The sequence below is a fragment of the Trichechus manatus genome, unplaced genomic scaffold (genome assembly GCF_000243295.1).
Source record: "Trichechus manatus latirostris isolate Lorelei unplaced genomic scaffold, TriManLat1.0 scaffold00156, whole genome shotgun sequence".
NCBI lineage: Eukaryota > Metazoa > Chordata > Mammalia > Sirenia > Trichechidae > Trichechus > Trichechus manatus.
In genome coordinates this window covers 6108365-6132811 of record NW_004444092.1, presented here as the reverse complement: position 1 = coordinate 6132811, position 24447 = coordinate 6108365, and positions in this window count along the sequence as shown.

The following is a 24447-nucleotide window of genomic DNA, read 5'->3' as shown; positions in this document are numbered from 1 at the left end:
TTAAAGCAGATTACCTTTTAAATATTTAAATGTTGATTCCCAGGTTAAGTTAGGACCCCAGTTCTTCTGAGAGTATGTATAAAAATGATCTTATATTGGCAGGATGAATGCAACAATGTACATTGTGATTAATGCAAGAATTAAATGGCTGAAAACACAGGGACAACTTCAATATACCAATGTCAACTCACAGTCTAGAAGAAAAGTTTCATCAGAGAAACCGGGAGTCAAAAGAACCAGAAATAAGTATTATCAATTTAAATCTATCATTCACAATGTTCCTGTTTAGTGTGTGATTCAACATTGCCTCCCATGGCTCTCTACACTCTAGTAATCATTATAGGAGCCCTAGTGGTACCAAGGTTAAGTGCTAGGCTGCTAACTGAAAGATTGGTAGTTCAAGCCCACCCAGAGTCTCATGGGAGAAAAGACCTGGCAATCTGCTCCCATAAAGATTACCGTGTTTTTATGCAAATAATGCACACCTTCTGCATTTGTTTGCCAACCTCACCCTCTCCCGGTAAGGTATTTTCATAAACGCCACTGTGCCAACTTTTATTTACACGTTGCTGCAAAAACAAAAATTAGCACAGCACGCATACAAAAATACCTCGTGGGGAGAGAGTGCAGTTGGCAAACAAATATAGATGGCACGCGTTATTGTGTAAAAATATGGTACAGCCTAGAAAACCCCATGGGGCAGTTCTACTCTGTCCTGTCGGGTCACTATGAGTCAAGAAGCACCCAACAACAACAATTTCATTATATGTATTCTCTGGTGCCTTTGCTATTAAACATGTTCTTGTTATAATATCAGGGAGCTACTGAAATACTACAGTTACATCACTACAAAATAATAATATTTTAACTGTAAAAGCATGTTTATGTATAATATTATATTTTAAAATTATAGTTTATATTAAAAGCATGTTTATATTATAATTTAAATTATCACACAATTTTGCATCCTATGACTTCCTAAGACCTTTAATATGCTTGTAGCCTTTATGACTGATTGGTTTTAACTGTACATGTAAAATGTACATATAGTACCTGCAGGTGATATGTCTTACTTAATGAACCAAATGATCTCCATGTACTAAACTATAGCCCAACAGAGTCAGAAGCCTTCAACAACTTCAACTTTTTCCAGCCAGTGAATTTCTGTATCAACATCACTGTTAATATCATCTTGCCAGTTGGGGGCCTTTTTACAGAAGACTTGTTAGGCAACCTCTGGCAGAAATATCAGTGTGGCAGGGGCTCAGGTGCCTGTGGGGTTACCTAGACTCTCCGGGGTAATCAGTCCTTTTAATAATAACTCTGAAAATTGGCTCATGGACTCTTAGAGCTGCAAGGGCTCTTAGAGATCATCTAATATAGCCTGACGCCGTCAATCAGGACTTCTAACCACTCACAGATCTGGTTCTACTCTCATTGTTTCACATACTTTTGCTTTTGCAGTTCCTCTTTCTGCTCAGAATCCAGAGCTATAGCAGTGGTCCAAATACCTATTCCTATGATCTTCCAAATTTTATTTCAGCCCACTCAACAGAAAGCTGGCATTTCTACCATGTAGCTCTTTATTTAACATGAAGAGTAGAAGCCACCAGAAGAGAACCTGGAATAACTCAGAGACACTTTGCAGAAGAAACCAAGGCTCTCTGCTCCAAGGACCAGCTGCCCACCAAGCCATAGGTTTCCCCAGAAACTGGACTTGACCAAACTCTTAGTGAACTGGAGATCAGTAAAAGATGACAAATCATGAATTGTCTCCAATACGAGGACTCGAAATCCTGCTCATTTTTCAAAACCCTGTTTAAATATCTCAACTTCCTTATTCACATTAATAATTCATATTATTTCCCCATCTCCCAAGCACTTTGTATACATCTCTGTGTAGTAGTTTAAGAGTCTGCCGCCTAGTGAGATTATTCAGTTTATCGAGAAAAGCAACACTATATTATCATTTTTGTATCTTCAGTGCCTGGAGTAGCTGTTTAATAAATGTCTGAATGCAGAAGAAAATGTCAAAAAAACATGAAGAAGATAGCATACTTTTTTACTGAACATCAGGGAGCATCAGAAAAAGAACGTAAAAATATATGAAATCTCACCTCTTTCTATGATCAGAAAATAAATGAATACAGTCAGGCAGTCCTAACCAGTAAAGTAAATTCATTTCTGAAAACGAGGCAAATCTACATTGTCTCTGCACCTCTGTGAACTCTAGCCAGTGTTATTTAAATTGTTTATTATTTGTTCAGATAATTCTCAATGCCACCTATCCTCCAACAGCATTAACCAATTGCACACCAGAGATACGTGTATGGATTGTCGAAAAGTGCCAACGTTTTCTTTTGCAAATATTCTACACTGAACACAAATTTGACATTGTGACTTATTTTACTAATGTCATTTAAAAAACAGATTGACTTCAGGAGCTATTGTCTGTGGTATTTTGCAGCTGTTTTCTTCTATTTGGCATTCTGTATTGTAGTCTTCACAAAAGAACACTAGAGGGATCAGCTTCATATTTTTCAGAGGTCTTTGTGTCAGTTTAGCCAAGTACAATTATGGATCTTTCCAGAAGAAGGAAAAATAATGTTGGCAATAGGGCGTTACCACCCAGAACCACAGAAAAAGCTGCAAATGTAACCAAAATGGCTTTCTCAGCCTTTATAAACCCAGAAACCTACGTGGCATTTTCTAGGGCTAAAGGCAGCACGTTGGGAAATTACCTTTAGAAAACTGGTTAGAGGTCCATCGGAGCTTTGAAAATAACCTGCAACCTGGGGAAGGATTGAAGGAATAAATCAGCAGACTCGTTGTTTAATAAGGCTGCCAATTTTTTTTTTTTTTTTTTTTTCCAAGTGACAAAATCAAGTAAATATCAGATTTTTCACAGCTGATAAGCACATTCAGATTTCAGACTAAAATCCCCAAAAGGAGTAGGCTGACGATGAGAAAGTAAGAAAACCCTGAATTGCTTCTTTTCAAAATAGGATAGAGAAATGACTCAGTCACCCTTAGTCTGGTCTTTTTTCTCTTCACTTTGCCTAAGCCATGGCCATAAAGAAAGATGTAAATGGACAATACGGTATCATTTTGGCGTTTATTGGCAGATTACAGGGAACTAATCAAGCTGGTGATCTAAGTCTGTCTGAACTAACAAGGTAAACTGAATCAGATAAAATTAAAGGAAAAACTCTTGTCTATAGTGTTAGACAACATTGCCGCTTCAATTTGTCCGTGTCAGAAAGATCTTGTCAGCTCCTAAGCTGATTTGGTTAGTAAATTGCCTCCCTTGCTGATCCTCTCATATTCCTGGTCCCTGTGGTCTGTCCTAATTAAAATAAAAATCATACTGCTCTAATTTTGATCAAACCATTTCTCTTCTTAAAACCCTGCAGTAGATTTTAATTGCACTAAAACCTGGAATTCAATTAAAAATCAATGTTGGGGCTCTCAGTCCAAGCCTCAAATGTTCTCATGTCTCTGACCCAGATTCTGGCCTCCCTGCTTTACCCAGCCAGGGATGTCACTCCAGGCAATCAATCTGCCTGACTCCAATAACTTCGTGACGTGTTCCCCTCACTCTTGATTGTACTTTTCTCTTCTCCAATAAATACTCAGCCAGAGCACCAATGCAATGACCTATTTTTGTTGGCCATGCAGGCTTGTCATTTATGGGATTTGATGTGCAATATGTCTTGTTGTCTTGCTTCTTCTGAAATCCTAAACTGTATGCTTTTTGACTCTTCCATAACTCCGGGCACTAACATAGCACCAGGGGCTCCATAAAAGGGGAAGACTGTTTCTTCGGAGGAGATGTGGAAGGAAGTGCAAATTTTGTCTTAATAAACCAAGAGTGATAATGCATATCCAAAAATTTCTCGAAAAGCAACACAGTTCCTTCCAGCCATCCACCTTCATCCCTCACCCCTGACTTGGTCACTCCTTGCTCTGTAAAACATAGAAAAATACCCTGGCTTTCCCATATGGTGGAACTTTCCAACAATTCCCTTCCATAAAAGGGATGGGTCTTGTTTCAGAGCCAAGGGATCTGCCTCCAACAGTTTGGGCTGGGTGGTGGAGGGTTTTTTTTATACTTTTAGACAACGTGGAAGTGTCTGGAATGGTGCCGTTAGTCCCAACCATCCTAGGAATTACTCAGTGTTTCAGGGCCCTGAGCCAGTAACCACCTCCCAACCACTGCCCAACCACCTCCTCTGCCACGTAAACTCAGAGCTTGAGGTGGGTGAGCTGTAGATTCAGAAGGACTAGAGTTCTGGGGTCTCCCATGCTGAGAAACCCTCCACAGGACCTACAGTATTTCTCACAGGGCAGAAAACATCCCACTCTCTAGTTGCTACTCCCTCCTCCCTCCTACAGAACTGTGGCAAGTCAGAGTGAGTTGTTCAGCTCCCACTCCCATCTGGGTTCCTCAAAATTTAAGGTACTGCGACACTTAGAAGCAAGGCTACAGCCCACCCATCTAAGCTCTCTGACCCAGGACTGCACCCATCCAGATGGGGCTCCTTTTTTCAATTTGTCACCCAAGAGGGGAGACTTTTGAGGGGATGACTTTTTAAAAATTCTTCCAGAGGTGAGGGTGGCTCCCTGCTTTTCTAGCTTCTGAACAGTAAATAATACCTTTGCAACAAGGAGTAATACATTGCAGTGATACTTTTCGAGAGACTCAAACTCCTGTAAGTTATTCTTACCCTGAATTGAATCTTAGGGCCCAATCATTGCTTCCACATGTACCGGGTGGAATGCACTGCTGTGAGCAGTTCTACAGTATTCCAAGGTAGCTGTTTCTGCTTTTTAGCTGTTAGTACTGCTTTTGTTATAATGAAGAATACATAGTAGTGGTATTTTCCTGAGATAACAAATTCCTTTAGTCTTATTTATCTGGCCTGTCAGTACTGCTTTTGCAGTAATGAAGAATGCACCGTACTAGTAATTTTCCTGAGATAAAAAAATCTCTTGGTTTTACTTATTTTGGTTGTAAGTACTGCTTTTGCAGTAATGAAGAATGCATTATACCATGTTTTGAAAAGTTTCATGAAAAATAAAAAGGCTAAGAAGAAGGTATGTGCAGTCATTGCCAGGTGCTTTCATGTTTTACCTTATGTTTTGCCAATTTTCAAGAAATAAAATAAAATAAACAATTTTTTCATTGACTCATATTGCCAGGATTTACGACATCCAGGATCTCGTGGGACATATGTGATCCCAGATAACAGGTATCAAAATCCATAGATCATAACAAAATTCTGAATTGGTCCTTTAATCAGCATACCTTCTATTAGTGAAAATATATAGTATCAACACAAAATTCAAAGGACAACATAACCGAATCTTAAAAGGGATAAGTAATAGTGGCTGGTATTTGGAGCTTTTAAACAGCATTTTAGTTTTTACTTCCAACTTTTCTCCTTTTGATCAATGTTACTCTCAATTCTACCTATAACAATTCAACTGGGTGTCAAGTATAAGGATAATAAAAAACCTGGATCCAATATGCATAGTGTTTATCAAGAATATTACTAATTGCATCTTCTAAATTCGTAGTATAGTATGTCTTTATACTGATTCTAAGGCACGAATTGTGAGTTCATATTTGACCAGGTCTGTGCCTGATGTGACACTTCAACCATTTTCAGCTCTCTTTCCCTCTACATCTTTAGCCTCATGAGGTAGATTTTTATTTTACAATATTTATGATCTGGTATTTTTCTTCATGAAAGATATTAGGAGTGAAGAAAGATTGACAAAATTATGCTACCTGGTCTTAAATTTTTACTGTTACTATTATTAATCTTGCTCCAGCCACTGTCCTAGAGCACTTTCCCTCTGGTGGAACATGGTCATTTTGCTATTCTGAAGAGAGTTTGTGAAGACTGAAGTTGAAAGAGCTGTGAACTATGAATAACCCATATATCCTTAAATGGTTGTTTCATTATTATTTTTCTCACAATTATCCTACAAAAAAAAAAAAAAACAGATTTATTTGGAAAAGCTGAGAACAATGAAATAAATACAGTACTGATTTCAAATGCAAATGTCATGTCATTTCTACATGAGTCAACCTTACAAAGACAATGATAAATCAACCAGATAATTTCTGCATGTCAGAGTTTTAAAGGTGATAGCTAGTAAATTGAAGTACACATCAAAGTTTCTCAAATAAAAATGTTAAATATGAGTTACTTCTTCATACATATCTCAAACCTGTCAAGTGCTTAGGAAAATAATCTGTCCCACCCCCACCATAAACTGAACAGATCGCAGGAGTAAGTGGCATTTTTCCATCTCCCTAGGAGTGGCAGCAGGATACAGAGGCAGCGTGGCAGTTCCAGCCGCGTGGGGGGCTTAGCTTGTTCTAGGCTCTCCGGGACCAAGCATGGCTGAGCTGCGCATGTCCAGTCGGACCAGATGTGGTCAGAACACTGGCTTCATGAGGCACGTACAGTTGACCTGTTGGCCCTTGAGGCTGTGGGGTTCCATCTTAGTGGGCATTTTAGCAAGAAAAAACAAGATGCGATTTATTAGCATCTGTACACTCCCCCCGGAACTGCATTTGGAGTAGCATTCTCTAAAAGCTTGGACTTCCCGCAGCCAAGCAGGCAGGTCTTGGACTTTGAGATTCAGGCGTTCAGGTTAATAACAACGCGCCCTTTCACTAGCCGGTGATGCCTGCGACCCGCAGATGACGCATTAGTCCTTACATTTTTGGAAAAGAGATTGATGCTACCTGTTGTTAATTTATGAAGTGAGTGGGTTGAGAATTAAGGAGGTGGAAAAATCATGTGACATGCAAATGATTTTTCCTCTCTCTGTGGATCAAAACCTTAATCATACAATAAATATTCTCCATGTGGAAGATGCAGGTGATCTCCATTTCACAAGGATGTGTCAAAAATCCAGTGTGCTTCTCCATTCCCCAGTGAAGGGGATTTTGAGTAAACTAGCACCGTGTCCCTTGAATTTATGTTTATCAATGTCTCCCGCAGGGACAGCACAGCTGGGATTACAGAGGGGCAGCTAAGTGAGTTGCTAACATCCTGCCAATCCCTTAAATCGCTCTCAGTGTGCTGCGCCTTTAAGGCAGCGGGGCTTGCTAGCTCCTCACTGGTGAACTCTGCCCTCCCTGGGCTGTGAGTCAGACCTGGGCTAGGAAGAATGGAATCTCCCCCTGCAGAGCCCCACAACCTTCTACTGGGAAGAGATATCAGAGTGCCTAAGGAAAAAGTTCCCCTGCTGACCTCCCAGTTCATAGGCTACATGTATTCTTTACAGAGAGGGAATAGAAAACTCTAAAAGTCTGTGAAAATTACAAGGGTAATTCATGATGCAAGCAAAAGTGCCCTCCACTCCTCTTCCCCCATCATCTACCACCACTTGGAGAAAATACAGAAACAGTCTAACGCCAGATTCAGAGCTGGGATAGGAGGACCACAGACAACTCTGTTTTCAATCCTTGCATAACAACCCCCTCTACACACGCATATATACACACACACACAAACATCCATACTGTAAATCATTGTGTCAGGCTTGGGGAAAACAATCAAGACGTGGATGAGAAGAGAAATAGTGTGAGGCACTACAGCTCTTGCTTTAAAAATGTGTGTGTGTGAGAAAGAAAGAGACAGACAGAAGACAGGAGGGAGGGAGGAAGCTAGGGGGAAGTGGGAGGAAGAACGGGAAAGACAGAGGAGAGAGAGAGAATAAACTGAAACAACAATCAAAACAAAGTTCCTTCTCCCTTCCTCCTACACTTTCAGATTTTTGGGCAGCTTCCAACCATGCTAACATCCCCAAGGATAAGCTTTAGAGAAATGTTCAAGAGGCCAACAAAACTCAATGTGAACACATTCGAAACTTCCTGTGATAACAGTTCTGAATAGAGGCAGACACACAGCTCTAAAACTCAGCCAGTCTGTGGTCACAAAACGGGAGAAGTCTGTGGTTACAAATATTACTCTTGACTAGAATACTGGGGCACAAAGGAGCTACTCCTCCCTCCTCTAGGTCTCCTGGAGAGTCAGGGATGTAACCTGTACTGTATCAGCTCCCAGCATCATCCCACTCCTACAGTGGTGTAAGGAAATCATCCCATACTTTTGTCTATAAATGTTTCTGTACTTATTTGTTCAAATGTGCATAATTGTAACAAAAATAAGTAAAAGAAGAGTAGCTCCTTTAAATACAAAGACATAGTTTATGTCAATGCAGATTATTAAGTGAAATGTGACATTATTTTGTACTAATAATTAATGAAATGGGATAGATTGATTACTCAAGTAAAATGCTTTCCTGAAAGTAAATATAAAAATTTAGTTAAGCTTTGCTTCATAACAGTTTAGTGCAGTATTTAGCTTATAAATAGATTTTGATATTTACTTCGTACATGTATATGGTGTTTTGACTTAAGTTTGAAATGCTAAAATGGTAATTTAAGATGTGTTAATAACTGATTCTTAATTAAAATACAGTCTAATAAATTATAACTTTCCAGAGTAACTTTCTTTAGTCAATTTTGTTAAACTAGCAACAGATGTTTCCATTGATCCAACACATCAGATAATTATGAAATGATTCAGAAACTAGTACAATGTATTATTGATTTCATTTCCCTCCTGAAGAGATTTCCATGGATTTCTCTTCTCAAATCAATTCTTCAGCCTGGAATTCAAAGTCTTTAATGATCTGGTTGAAGCCTTCTTTTCTTTTGTGCACACTCGCGCGCGCGCGTGTGTGCGTGTGTGTGTGTGTGTGTGTGTGTGTATGTGTGAGTGTGTGTGGGTGTCCTCCCACTAATGTCCTTATGAACTTGGAGCCAGCAGCAAAATCCACCTATTTACTGCCCCATGTCTTTCCTCATGCTATTTCCCTTTTCTGGAATGACATCTCCACCCTCTACCCTCTACCCCACACCCCCCACCCCATCCGCCCACCTCAAACTTCAAAGCTGGGTTTGTTTTTTATTTTTGTTTTTTTTTTAAATAGATGGCTGATATATGACTTCTGTTGTGACTTCTTTTATTTCTTGAATCCCTCAGTAAATGATATTTCCTGTGTCCTATTCATTATCATATACCCTACTATACCTAGGAAACCCCTCATGTTTTAAAAGAACATAATTCCTTACCCTCCGCAAATTAGCAAGACAGAAAACACCAGAACAGCAATCAAAATTTTTTTTTTCCTCAGTCAGATCAGTTAACAAATAAAGTTTCCTTTAGTGTATACAGATATCCTCACAATCCAGAGAAAATGTTAGGTATGGACTACACAGAGCTGTCAAGTAAAATGATCTAGTTGCATAATCATGTCAGGCCAGATTCCCAGAATTTTCCTCACCCTGGTCTTCAGGTCATCACCACATCTTGCAGCTGTGGTGACAGGCCTCCGAAAATTGAATTGACCAAATGTTTCCATTTGTCTGATTTGGTTTGCCTAATCTATATAAAACAGATTTACTACAAGGACCAAAAACATTCTTGTCCATTCCTCTAAAAATCCTAGACCTTAATCTGTTTTTATGAGATCACTTATTTGAAGTTTTCTTTGTTTTCCAGAATCTGCCATTTGACTTATGAAACACTTCACCAAGTTGCCTAAAGGTGGAAATTAATTTACACACAGGAACTGAACTGTTTTTCCCTTAATTAAACACTGCCGTGTCTGCCTTCTCAACCCCATTATATGCTTTTCAAAAGAAAAAAGACCAAAAAAAAAGGTATTTGCTGAAAGGGTTGAGGACTTTTATGAAGCATCTCAACTGATTTGTCAGAAAGCAATATGCAGTACAGCTGTTCTCTACCCCTAAAGCTGGCCTCTCAGATTTCTTCCAGTGCCTTTTTTCCAACCTCTCTCCCCGCCTTCAGGCATACTTTCCATCTCTGTTATTGCTCTTTCTTGCTCTCTCTCCGTCTGCACCCTTTCACTCCCAGGCCCTCAGTAGTGTGTCCAAGAGCGAGGTGGCAGGGGCATGAAAGACAAGCATAAACACTCTGGTACACACTCATATCTTTAATGAAGGTGGTCAGAATTCACTAATAAACATACAAAAACAATCAAAGTACTAAACATCGAAATGACACAAAAACATATTTTCTAAACAACTCAAAATGACACATAGATTATTCTGCCCTTTATGAGGTTAAAAAAAAGTGCATTGCTTAAGGAAAATAACATATACTTCAGAAACTTCTACCAGATATAAATCAATGTATTTGAGAAGTATAGATCTTCCTGCATAAAATCCAGAATTTGGAGTTCGATTTCTATATTCCTAACCAAAACTACCACCAAGTCCAAGAGAATTTTATTTAAAATCAGAACATTCCATGGATTAAAAGTTTTTCTTCATCAGTATTAGCTGTTTATTTTCTTTCTCAGGAGGAAACTAAGAAAATAAATTAAATACATCCTTAAACTTTCAAAAGTGAAAACTGAAATGCTTGATCTATAAGTAGAAGTGAGTGCATTTGGCTCAAAGTACAAAGATTTGGAGTCAGAATGAAGGGACAGTGGACTCCTCTGATACTGCATAGGTTTTACTGGTTCCCAGAAGTATCAAGGTTATTGCAGAGCTAGTATCCAAAACTAGAGAACAGAGCCCAGCTCCTGTGTGGTGTCTTACGCATAAAAAAATTATCAATCTATCTATTTTCTATGCTTTCATTATTCATTCAACTCAATATTTATTCAGTGTTTATAACATTCTAGGCACTGTTTTGTGTCCTGGAGACACTGCAATGAATAAAATAGACAAAATCTGTGCCTTCCTGGACCTTACGTTCTAGTGGAGGAGTAAGGCAAAGGAGATATAAACAAGCCAGTATGTGGTATGGCAGATGGCAATAAGTCTAGGAGGGTGGGAGTAGATGCTACTCTATATAAAAAACAAACAAACCCGTTGCCATCGAGTCAATTTTGACTCATAGCGACCCTATAGGACAGAGTAGAACTGCACCCTAGGGTTTCCAAGGAGAGGCTGGTGGATTCAAACTGATGACATTTTTGGTTAGCAGAAAAGCTCTTAACCACTATGCCACCATGGCTATTATATATAGGTTAGTCAAAAAAGACCTCACAGAGAAGATGGCATTTGAGCAGAGACATAAAATAAGTGAGCAAGTGAGTTATGTAGATAACTGTTGGAAGAGTATTCCAGGCAGAGGGAACAAGTGCAAAAGCCCTGAGGCAGGGGCATGTCTAGTATGTTTAGGAACATCAAGGGAACCAGTTAGGTCAGAGCAGAGTGAGTGAGAGGGAGAGTAGTAAGAGGTAAGAAAGGTCAAGGTGAAGACAGTACAGATGCTACAGGAGCCTGTTGGTGTACAAATGAATTTTGGACTTTACTCTGAGTGCAATGGGAAGCCTTAGGATGGTTTAGAGTGAAAAAGTGACATGACCTTAAATGTTTTAAAAAAATCATCTGGCTACTGTTTGGGAAACAGACTAGAATAATAATGTAAAAATGATAAGCAGTAGTCAGATTCTGGTTATAGCTTGAAGGGAGAGCTACATGATTCATCCATAGATTAATGCAGAGGTTGGGAAGCAGTGAGGGCAGTGAGAGAAAAAATGAGTCAAAGATGATGCTTCTTGGCCTGAGCAACTGGAGAGGTAGAGTTGCCATTTACTACAGTGTAGGAGGCAGTGGAGTCAGGAGAAGGCTTTCTCTCTGTCTCTTTCTCCTTCTTCTTCTTTTTTTTTTTTTTCCTTTTTAATGAGAGAAATGACCTGTAATTGTATGCTGATGGGAATAAGCCAAGAAAGAAAGGGAACAAAAAAATGATGATGATAGGGAATGAGGAAACAACTTCTGGAGTGACATTCTGTACTACGGGACAGGAGATGGGACTGACTTTGCATAAGATGCATGGTGAGTACATCCAAAGTGACAGAAAGGAAGGTTGAGCTGCTGGGGACTTAGTAGAGATGGTGGTGAGAACTTGTGAAAATTTTCTTCCATTGGTTTCTACTTTCTCAGGTCTTCAGCTGAGAGTTAGAATGGGGAATATTTCCCATAATTCTTCTACTATGCCCCTGACACAGTCAACACCTCTAAGCCCTCCACTGTGACCTCTGGAATAACTTATCCATACTAGAAATTGCTCCTCCTGCCGGTTATCCAATGTTTTAGTTTAGTCCACACCTACCCTTCTATACTCTGATCTGCATTGCTGGGGCTGGGCCATTGCAAATATCTTTTTGCAAGCCCCCTGCCAGCTGACTTCCTTCTGCTAGTAGAAGACACTGGTAGAAGATAAGAAGATGGGAGTGAGGGGGCGGTTTCCTCCTTCTGGCTCTGATGGTGTGTCAGTTATGGTAGTGGCAGCAGGAAACAGGTAATTCTGGACTCTAGCAGCTCAGAGAGGGCAGCATATTCTTAGAGGTTCTAGCCATGGTTGAGATGGGTCCAGAACTGACTGTGAGCTGGCTTAACAGCTTCTGATCTCTAAGATTCTCCTTCTCCCTTTATACTCCTTCAGCCATCTCATCTCAATCCATTTGCTCCTTCAGTCCTGCCAAAACCTTTGTAACCATTTCCCTGAATTCAGTTCCCCCAGTATGAAAAACATGGAGTAGTTTCTATTTTTTTGACCATTGGTCCTCATCTAATACATTCCCAGTATCCTCGACTTCTTTTTCAAGGGTTTCCTCCACCTACCTACCTCACTTAAAATATAGCTCGCCCTTAATGACACTTTCTCTGCAACACGCTCATGGATCACTGTTTATAATCTCATGCCCCAGTCATCGTAGGGCCAGGAGATTGTGTGAATGTCCACATCACTCCCTATTGCTGCTTTCAGACCATTGTTTTCCCAAGCTGTCTTTTAAAATTCTGCTCATTTAGACCAATTCCATTTGGCTTTACTGCTGTTTACCTATCCATGTAGCCACCACCTTGTCATTCTCTCTCTTTAATCAAGTCTTTGGCCCCTAGCCCCCAAACTTGGTTTTTACCCAAGTCCTGTTGAAAGCCTGAGTGATCTCAATATCTACATGGATGACCCATCCAACATCCTGAGCTTTCAGTTTCTTGATCTCTTCAAGGTTCTTCTCCAATCTAATTCAGACCCTCCTTACTTTCATCACCTCTATCTTACTTCTTCCACAACCAAAATCACTAATTCCCGCACCATCTTCTTACTTACAGCCACATTTATTTTTAGTATGCTTGATAAGTAACCCCTTGACATTTATTAAGCCTCATCAGCACCTCCAGTGCATTGATTTCCTCTATTCTCTCCAATTTAATCAACACTTTCTTTCCTTTCAACCTTTCTCTCCTAAGGCAGTCTCATTTCATGATCCATTGTTTCAATAGCACTCTCTTGCTATACTGTCTCTTAGTTACATAATTCCAGCAAAAACCCAATCCTGGTTTACCCAGCTCTTTGTCCATGCCTGTACCTGAGTAGCTAAACACAGATAGAAAAGAAATCATGTCACATGGCAATTAGTTAGTTCCATTACAGCTTCAAGAGCCCCAATCTCAGATAGGCTCTGAATCTGACCAGCTCTAGCTTCCTGAATACTTATCTCTGGTCTACACTCTCCCACTTTCTCCAATGACATTTTCAAAACTTTTTTTTTTTTAATTTGCTTAAATTTTTAACTCAGCCTCTTCACTCTCAGCGCATGATAATCTCACATAATAATTCAGAGAGAAAATAGAAGTCAAGCTATGGGCTCTTCTCAACTTCCTGATAACAAATTCACGAATCTATCTATAGCTACCCATTTTCCTTTCTTCCTTTCTGTTACAATAGAGGACCTATTCTCTGAACTTATTTTAAGCAAATCTCTCCAATTTTGCCTTGATTCTATCTCTTCGTAAATTCTCAAAAACCTGCCACTCTTTATTAACTTTTCTCCGCCGTTCACCTGGAGGCTTCCCATCAATTTTTCTTTTTTTTTTTTTTAATTGAGGTAAAATTCACATAATGTGAAATTAACCATTTCAAAGTGTACAATTAAGTGGCATTTAGTACATTAATAATATTGTGCAACTATCACCTCTATCTAATTCCAAAATATTTTCATCACCTTAAAAGGAAGCCCCATACCCATCAGCAGTCACTCTCAATTGCTGCTTCCTCTCGGCCCCTGGCAACCACTTATCTGCTTTCTGTCTTTACGGATTTACCTATATGGACATGTTATATAAGTGGAATCATACAGCATGTGATCTTTTGTGTCTGGTTTCTTTCACTTAGCATATTTTCAAGGTTCATTCAAGTTGTAATATGTACCAGTACTTCATTCCTTTTTATGGCTGAATAATATTCCACTGTATGGATAAGCCACATTTTGTTTATTCATTTATAGGCTGATGGATATTTGGGTTGTTTCCACCTTTTGGTTATTGTGAATAGTGCTGCTATGAACATTCATGTACATTATTTTGTTTGAATATCCGTTTTCAATTATTTTGGGTATATACCTAAGAGTGGAATTGCTGAGTCATATAGTAATTCTATTGTTTAACTTTTTAAGGAACTGCCAAACTATCTTCCACAGTGACTTCCCATCAACTTTTAAACTGCTCCAGTTTCTCTCCTTAAAAATCAAAAATAGCTGAACTCCATGCTCTCCTTTAGCTATTGATCTTTCTCTCACCTCCTTCTCAGAGCAACTTGTTGAAAAAAGTTGTTTACAGGTTCATCCTTCTTTGCTTGGTCATTAAATGTTGGCACTCCTCCAGACCTGGTCCTGTGCCTTTTTCTTATCTTTTCTCTATTATTGTTTCCCCCATTGATTCTGGCATTTCTCCAATCTGTTCTCCAAACTGCAGCCATTGTAACCTTTTCAAGATGCAAATCTGATCATGTCACCCTTGTTGCAAACATTCAAAGGATTTAAATTGCTCTTGGGTAAGACAAAAATCCCTAACCTGAAATGACCTTGCATGGTCTCACCCTACCTGCCTCACTGGCCATCCCTCTCACCTGGCACTCTTTCACTCACAGAACCCCAGCCACATGCCACTCTGTCACTCACAGAACCCCTGCCACATGCCATCTTCAACCATAAGCCTTTGTACATGCTGTTTTCTCCTTCCAGAATATACCTTACTCTACCTTTATCTCTTCACTTGGTTCATTTCTACTTATTCTTCACATTACTATTCAACCAACACTTCTCCTGGGAAGTCACCCCTGACCTCCATGATTTGGTAAATCCTATAAGTTCTCATAGCACCCTCTACCTCTCCTCCAAAGCACTTGTCAGAGAATTAATTTTACTTTTACTTGGTTGGTTTTTGTTTTTGTTTTTTTAATTAATGTTTATTTCTCTTTCTAGATTATAAGTTCCATGAGGGCAAAGATCATCCCTGTTTAGTATTCATCATTGTACTTCAGGTACACAGCAGAGTGACTGGCATGAATAGGAATTCAATATATATTTGTTGAATGGTTAGATGAACAAATGAATGGAAGATACATGAATATATGTTTATTTAATTGATCTAAGTTTCTTTCTATTTTTGTTTTATTAAGCAATTTTTTATTCAGCAACGATTCAGTTTCAAGCCCTGTACAGGATGGTCACTGTCTTCAGAAAGCTCACAGTTAGGGTAAGGAGCCAAAATGTAAACAAAAACTAAAGCACAGAGAGATGGTTCATTGCCCACTGTGTGAATATCCTTTTGCTCGTCTCAGCTTGGTGAAATCCCACTGTTCTTTTAAGACCAAGACCCAAAGTCCTCTGCTTGTGCAAAACCTTCTCTACTCCTCAATGCGCGTTGTTGAAATGCACATCTGAGGACTCCATTCTGAATTCCACCAAGAGCAGTTCCAACAAGGGGCAGACATCACACGACACCCTCCCAAAGAAAGGGGTAATCTCTTTTTTCCTGCTGCTGTTGCATTTTTATTGCAATTATAGTTAGATAAATAGCAAGTCATAATTATTAATTATTTTTGTCCATGATACATCCAGCTCCACAGGAATAAGAACTGACTCTTCCAGCATTTTCTATCAACAGGTTCTAGGCCTTGTACTCACTTGCAAATGATTATACATTCACAGGAAAGAAATGTATTTTGGTTGGAAACAGTCCTAGCAGGCACCTTAGGTGGGCATTTGATTCCTTGATAAAAAGCCAAGTCCCGCTGTCTGGAAAGGAGGAAATTAGAAAAGGGGCAAAGGATTATTTGCTTCAGGGACTAAAATAACACCAATTTCAGCAAGAACTATAAGCAGCAAGATAGCTGAATTGAACAATAGAGAAAAAACTGCTGTCTAAGATTTCTTCTTTGGCTGTAAAGTAACTTAGAAAATAACTGCAAAATAATTTCCCAGTCCACAACGATATTTTGACCAAGAAATAATTGAAAGGCAATTTGGCAAGATGTTATAGATGTCTTTAACATAGTAAAATATATAATCTTTTTAGATCCGAGAGAGATAGATAAATATTAATCCAACAACCAAAAAATCTTTACATGCCTTTTAATCCTGAGATTGTATTTTTGTGCATGTGAGTTGTTTCCTCTGTGTGTGTGTGCGTGCGTGTGCGCACGCACGAGTGTGTGTCTCCCCACCCCACCTCTTTCTTTTAATTATACTGTAAAAATCAAGCCAGCAGGAACTGCTTCTTAACAGTTAATCATTATCCTCCCAGGCTGTTGTAAATTTTTCTCCTTCTCTTATTATGGAGAAATTTTTCTTTCTATTGCCTATACCTCTCTCCAGCACATTAATTATCTTTCCTGTGACAAGCCCCTAATCCATTTTTTTTTCTGTGAAATCTGTAGCACTTAATGAAGATTATTCTCACTTTCTAAAGGCTTTAGAAGGGACTTTTCAGTTCTGTCTAAATGAGGGCCTCTTAAGTCCTATGATGGGCTTAGATTGAAGCCCTGGTCTCTCAGATTTGATTAACAGGTCCCAGTGGCTTGCTATTCCTTTGCTCAGCTCTGTGATTTTAGCAAGAAAAAAAGCAAAAAAGAAAACAAGAGTAGCTATCTGGATAATAGCAGGAACAAGTCGGAGAGGGGAACATTCACCTGCCATATGCACTATAACTGAATACAGTCATTAGCTATGGATGCCTGGTAATTTGAAATGGGGACTTTTTTGCCTCTTACCCTAGGTAGTCTCAGATTTAAGACCAGTATGGGTAAATAAGAGCCTATTCATCTTCCACTGGGGCTTAGAATTAGTAATTCTAGCATGTGGTTCTCTCTTCCTGTAGCTTCATGACCTTTCTGCCTTTTAAACAATCAGTACTTCATGATTATGATGTGCTTAGGCCTGCTTTTACTATTCTCTCTCACGAAGGCAAAATATATAATGCATTAAATCCCAGTTCTGAGAAAACAGGGTCCAGGTCTAAAAAGCAAATATCATTGTGGCTGTCACTAAAAAAGCTTCAAAGACATACTTTCTATCTTCTCTCACACTTAGGGAGGAAAGCCATATTTCAGCCTTATGCTGTCAGAAATGTACACACCTTACCAGATGCTAATTAGATTTGGGGTTTCCAATATTCAAATATTCCCCCAAATTAGTGACAAACACACACCCAGGGATTTTAAACCTGAGCTATACATCTAGCAATTTACAGACCGCCTGTGGCTGGAGCAGTAAAATCAAAGTCTGGGAGCAAGATACCGTGGATCCAGAACTAAATCTAAAGAATAGAAAATCAGAAGTGATAGCTTTGTTCGGTAACTAGGATTCAACTGTCACTTCTGCCCCTTGGAATCAAATGAGCAAGGAATAACAACAACAACAATTCATATGTATTGAGAGTATACGGAGGCATTTCTTCCATTAATTCTTTCAATTATCATAACAATCCTATAAGGAATGTATTTTTATTACTGTTTCCATGTTAAATATATATGGGAAATAAGTGGTAAAGTTATGTTAACTTCTCCAAGTCATGGAGCTTGGAAGTAGCAGAATTGAGATTCAAAACTAGGTTTTTATTATGCCAACGTGTGTACTCTTTAATCACTATCACTTCTCCACTAGGGCTCTGCCTCTCATCTTAGAACCCCAACATAACCAGAGCCCCAGGTAGAGCTTTGCCCACATCCCTTCCCCCAAGCTGCATAGGAGCCAAGCCCAGGCGACTAATGGAATCCTACCAGCCAATGAGGATAGAAAGGAGCATAACTAGATTGCCAAATATTTGTAGTGTGGATGAGGCGTGACCCAGAAAATAAACAGACATAGAAATACTACCTCCCATAGAAGAGTCTACCCTTAACTGAATGCCCAAGGCAATCAAAAACCTGGAATTGCAGCATGGAACTCTCACCTTTCAGCCTTCACACATGCTGCTCCTCTGCCTGGAAAATTCTTTTTTTTTCCCCACTTCCCTGGTACATCCCAAACTTGACTTCACTTGGAAAATTTATTTTTGCTTCAATCTCAACCAAAAACTTATTTCCTCTAATAATCCTTCCCTGATCCCCTAATTCAGGTAAGAAGCTCCCATTATAGCCTGCCATGGCCCCCTATACTTTGCTTATTATACTGTTTATTGTCATGAAATACTGTCACTGGTTTTATTGTCTTCCTTTCTCGTTGAATTATAAATTCCATGAAATTTGAGAAATCACATCTGCTTTATCACCTGGTACGTATTAGGACCTCAGAACATAATTGTTGAATTCACAAGTAAGTGAATGAATGATAAAGCTACATCAAAATGGATTCTGTTAAATATATCTCTTTACATTAAGTTGTTATTGTTGTGTGCCGTCAAGTTTATGTCAACTCACAGCAAACCTATGGGACAGAGTAGAACTGCCCCATAAGGTTTCTTAGGCTGTAATATTTATGGGAGCAGATCACCAGATCTTTTTTCCCATGGAGCCACTGGCAGGTTCAAACTGCTGACCTTTCAGTTAGTAGCCCAGCGCTTGACCGTTGTGCCACGAAGGCTCCTTCTTGACCTTACAGGGTATCAAATTCTGAAATACCTTTTATAGATAAAACATCAAAATGCCCTTTTCCTGGAAACCCTAAAAGCAAGATAGATGGTTATCTATCTAACAGGAGCTGTCTTTCCTGGGTCCCTTCTAATCTTCCCCCTTTTTTTTTTTCAACAAAAGTGCTGACACAATTCTTAGATTAATAATAGCCTGTCATCATTATTTCATCACTTCAGCAGATGAGCACCCGAGATGGAGGTGAATAGCAGGGCTGGCCTCCATCTAATCAAGCGCTCAATAGCACTTGTCTCGAGGTGTGATGGCAACCATTCCACTTCCCAGCATTATTGCCATTAGATTAAAGAGGCAATAAAGAAATTTTTGTTAAGTAGAATTCTTTATTATGTATAATTTTGCCCTCACCACTGACTAATTTACCAACCTCAAATCCTTTGCTTCATGGCATACAGATTTAAAAAAAAAAAAAAATTTAAGTTTCTTGTTCGCTATGTGAATTTCCGTGCAAATAAATATTTTACTATGTTATTCTAACAAAAAATCACTAATCCCCAACAGGCCATTTCTTAACAATTAGCTCTGCCAGTATTACTGATTAATCTACAATGTCTTTCAGTGTTAAAATAAATAAATTGACCAATGTGATGGACATTTCTATGTTAACATAAAAGTATTTGGTATACCTTTCTAGATTCATTAGGGACCAGTATGTATGGAAAATATATATTACTTTCCTGTTTGACCCAACTATACGACTTAACAGTTTACTACTGAGTAATACTGACTGGAATCTTCAACAAAAACTAAAAATGAGGAAGAATGTACATCAATCATTAATATAAGGTTCTCCTTCTACATTCCTGTATTTCCTGAAGGAGCTACCTGAACTTATTTTAACCTATTTTAGATGAGAAAACTGAGGCACTGAGAAGTCAAAGTCATAATATATTATAGGGATCTGATAATAATTTTAATTTTTTGCTCTTAACTATCTTGATGAAGTATTACTCATTTGGAAGAAAAAACATGAAAGACCTGTAATGTAACCTAAATCATGAAATTTATCAGACACAAAAATCTGAGGAAAGGCATAGGACCGTTAGATAATTTGTCTTTTGTTTTGAATTTCCAGCACAATGTCTGGCCTGTAGCCCATGCTAAATATATGTCAAATAGGTCAGTAAATAAGTAGTAGTGATATGCCCATTTCCCTTGGTTTGAAGTTTAAAACCTTAGCACAGTTCACGAGATTTTCAGGATCTGGTCTTCACCCACCTCTCTTGCAGTATCCTCAACATCCCTCCCTTGCTAATTACTCTCCCCCTCCCCAGAGAGACAGAACTTCTTACATTTCTTCGAACATGTTTTGCATTCTTTTACCTTGGAAACTCCAGACATGCTGCTTCCTCTGCAACATTCCCTCCCTACATTTACCCATCACCTGGAGATGCTTCAGACTCAGCTTAAATGACACTTTCTCTGGGATGTCTTCTCTGGCATGGTCAGTTCCTCTTTTTTATGTTCCCAGCATCTGCATTTCCCCTGTCAAGGCACTCACTCCACCTGCTTGGCATTGCCGACCAAATTGTGGGTTTTCCCCAGTAGACTATATGATTACTCCCTGAGGGCAGAGGCTATACTTGTTTAATATTAATCAAGTCTCTTTTTGTAGCAAGTGACAAAACCCTACTGAAACTCACTTAAGCTAAAAAGGAATGTTGTTGTTGTTGTTGTTGTTAGGTGCCGTCAGGGAGCTTCCGACTCATAGTAACCCTATAGTACAGAGCAGAACTGCCCCATAGGGTTTCCAAGAAGTGGCTGGTGGATTCAGACTGCTGACCTTTTGGTTAGCAGCCAAGCTCTTAACCACTGTGCCACCAGGGCTCCTCAATATGATTAATCAGTCCATATTCTCAGGCAGCCACACTAAAACCATTGGAATTGGGTGGAGCAGTTTCCCCAAATGAAAAGGGGTACTGTTTTCAGGAGAGGAGGAAAGAATGCTGTGTGAACAAAACAATACAATCCCACCCACACTTGATTACCATTATATTATTACCAGATTCTACCACTAAATCTGGCACACGGTTGTCAATCAAAAAATATTTAGTGGATGAATTAATAAATTAACCTAGGAAATGGATTTGGAGGACAATGCATTCAATGTATTAATATCTGGAGTAATTAAACTCTTAAGTGAGGATGAAAAGAAACACCAGCTATTTCTTCCTACAGCAAGAAGAACAAGTTATGATAGAAAAAAAGCTAATATTATGTTTTATAAAAGATTTGCAAAAGCAGTACACTTAAAGTCACAAGAATGTCTACTGAAAGGTCAATATATTGAAATAATTATATGATATCCTGGCCTACAAAATTGTCAGCTAGGAACGCAGGTCCACATTTTAACTGGGGTCAAATCCATGTCCTAAGCATCTCTACTCTATTTTTATGGTCCTGTATCGCAGAACTGAGACATTCTTTGACTTCAGTACCTTGGGGCTGGATTTCTGCCTTTCATCTCCTCTGAGATGTACTCAGTTCACTTCAGTCTTCTCCATGAAGTGATTTTTCCATCCTGGATCCTCTCTCCATGCTCACTCATCACAGATGAGTAGCTCCTGGACACAAACCTTGCTTAGATCCGTAGGTCTGTTTGACCTTTTCCATTATGGTCCACTTACTGGCTACTTATTCCAATTTTTATAAACGATAAGGATAATTTTCTGGAAAATTTTGTACTTTTTTGAGTTTCTACAATTAGAAAATACAGACACATTAAGTAATGGCTTTTATTATATAATCTAAGGGATCTCTGGTGGTGCAGTGGTTAAAGAGCTCAGCTGCTAACCAAAAGGTCGGAAGTTTGAACCCACCAGCCACTCCACAAGAGAAAAGACCTGGCAATCTGCTCCTGTAAAGATTACAGCCTGGGAAAGTTTATGGGGCAGTTCTAACTCTGTCCTATAGGGTCGCTATGAGTCAGAATTGAGGCAGGAGTATTAGAAATTCACCACATGGAAAAGGTAGACTATTTAGCACTGTTTGATAATGTCTATTAGTTTCCCTAGCAGAATGGTACACTGTGCCATTTGATTCTGAAATACTCTCATTAAAAAAAAAGTGTACTCAGGTCAAATAATTTCTTGCCCCAGCAAAGCAAAGGCCTAAATGACTTACTAAACAGTGTTTTATCAAGCACTGATTTCTTTGGTCTTCTAAAGCTACAGCACTAGCTTTCAATCATAGCCTTAATATATGTCTTAGTTATCTAGTACTGCTATAACAGAAGTACCACAAATGAATGGCTTTAACAAACAGAAATTTATTTTATCACAGTTTAGGAGGCTAAAAGTCTGAATTCAGGGTGCCAGCTTTAGGAGAAGGCTTTCTTTCTCTGTCAGCTCTGGGGGAATGTCCTTGTCTCTTCAACTTGTTTCCTGGTTCCTCGGAGATCTTTATGTCACTTGGCATCAATCTCCCCCAATGTCTGCTTCTTTTGATTGCTTGTTTAATCTCTTTTATTTTTCAAAAGAGACTGATTTATTCTACACTAGTCCTTTCTCATAATATGACAAAGACAACCCATTCTCAAATTGGATTATAACCACAGGCATAGAGGTTAGGATTTATAACACATACTTTTGCGGGATACAATGCATAACAATATAATTCCCAGAATATGTTCATTTCAAGATATATTTAAATTCTACCTGGCTGTTTGTGTTTATACCATTAAACATAGCATCACTGAGTATAAAATCACAGAAACTAATTAGTTTCAAAATCTGGATACTGACTGAGTTCTGTATTTCTATGGTCAAACACATGTGACAGAAAAACCAAATAAATAAATAAATAAAAGTAGCCACTAATCTAATCACCTGAAGTGGGGGATTGCTTATCCCTTGTGTGTATAAAACAAGGATAATTTCAGTCAATTGGAATTTATAAAAGAAAGAATAAGCCACCTCATTTTTCTTACTATTTTTCAAGACAAACATCTGAGAAGTAGTAGGTAAAATGTGTTTCATACATTCACTTGATTCTATATTTGCTATCAGACCAATTTAAAGTCCTGGGGTGGAACAAATGGTTTGCTCTCAGTTATTAACTGAAAGGTTGATGGTTTGAATCCACCCAGAGAAGCCTTGGAAGAAAGGCCTGGTGATCTGCTTCTAAACTGACTGGATGACAACTGGTTTGCTTTTGATTTTTTGTTTAATTAGGCCAATTGACATTCATCCACTAAACAAACTCTAGATGCCTAGTATACATCAGGACAATGATAAACACTGGTTATCATATTTAAATATTAGATCTTGAGCCCTAAAAGCCAATACACCATTTCACAATTAAAAAAGAAATGCCAAGAGGAATTTTCCACCCCTAGTTTGATAATAGAGTAACAATTCCTTATCTTTAATAAGATTATTCCAAGCAACTTAATACGTATTATTGTTCATTGTGACTTTTAGGTTTACACAGGGAATATCATTATGAAAAATTTGAGGCATACAAATGAAAAAATTAATCAATTAAGAAACTAGGAATGAGACTTTGCCAAGAGACCAGAAGAACAGGATAGTGATCAGCTACCATTACTGAACATTTTGATCAGAGATTCTATAGAAGAATCCTGATCAAATGGAGGAAAGTCTGGAACAGAATTCCAAATTCTCATGGACTCCAGACTTTCTGGAGCCATAGAGGCAGGATGAACCCCCAAAACTATTGCCCTGAGATAATCTTTAAACTTTAAAGCAAAAATATCCCCGGAGTACCAAACAATAAGTTTGCTTATTTAGTAAAGAATGTTTGCCTTAAACATTGTGCTGCTTTGAAGAACTGTCTATATGGGATCAGATTTACAACAGCAACTGGAAAGGTCAGATAGGAAGCTTAGGGGGCAGCAAGTTTACGTCACTGGCAGAATGAACAACTTGTAAAAGGAGAGTGAGAATGGTTGCACAACTTGAAGAATGTAATCAATGTCACCAAATTGTACATGTAGAAATTGTTGAATTGGTATATGTTGTGGTTAAGGGCTTGGCTGCTAACCAAAAGGTCAGCAGTTCGAATCCATCAGCTACTCCTTGGAAACCCTATGGGGCAGTTCTACTCTGCTGTATAGGGTCACTATAAGTTGAAATTGACTTAACAGCAATAGGTTTTTTGTCTTTTTTTCTGTAAATAATTTTAACAACAATAAAAAAAAAAATAAAGAAAAGAAACTAGGCATGAGAACCCAAATAAATCTCAGATCAATTTGTCTGCATTCTCAACATTTACTATTCCTAACTCCTTAGCAAGACCATTTCATTTGTGATTGAAGAACCCTCAAATAATTTTATACAAAATGCTCACAGAAGATGAAAAATACAATTTGAGGGGGACTCCGGCAAGATGGCGGTCTAGGCAGCAGCACCACGCCGTCCCTCCACAACAAAGATCCGAAAAACTAAGCCAAACAGAGAATCAACAATCCTGAAACCCTAGA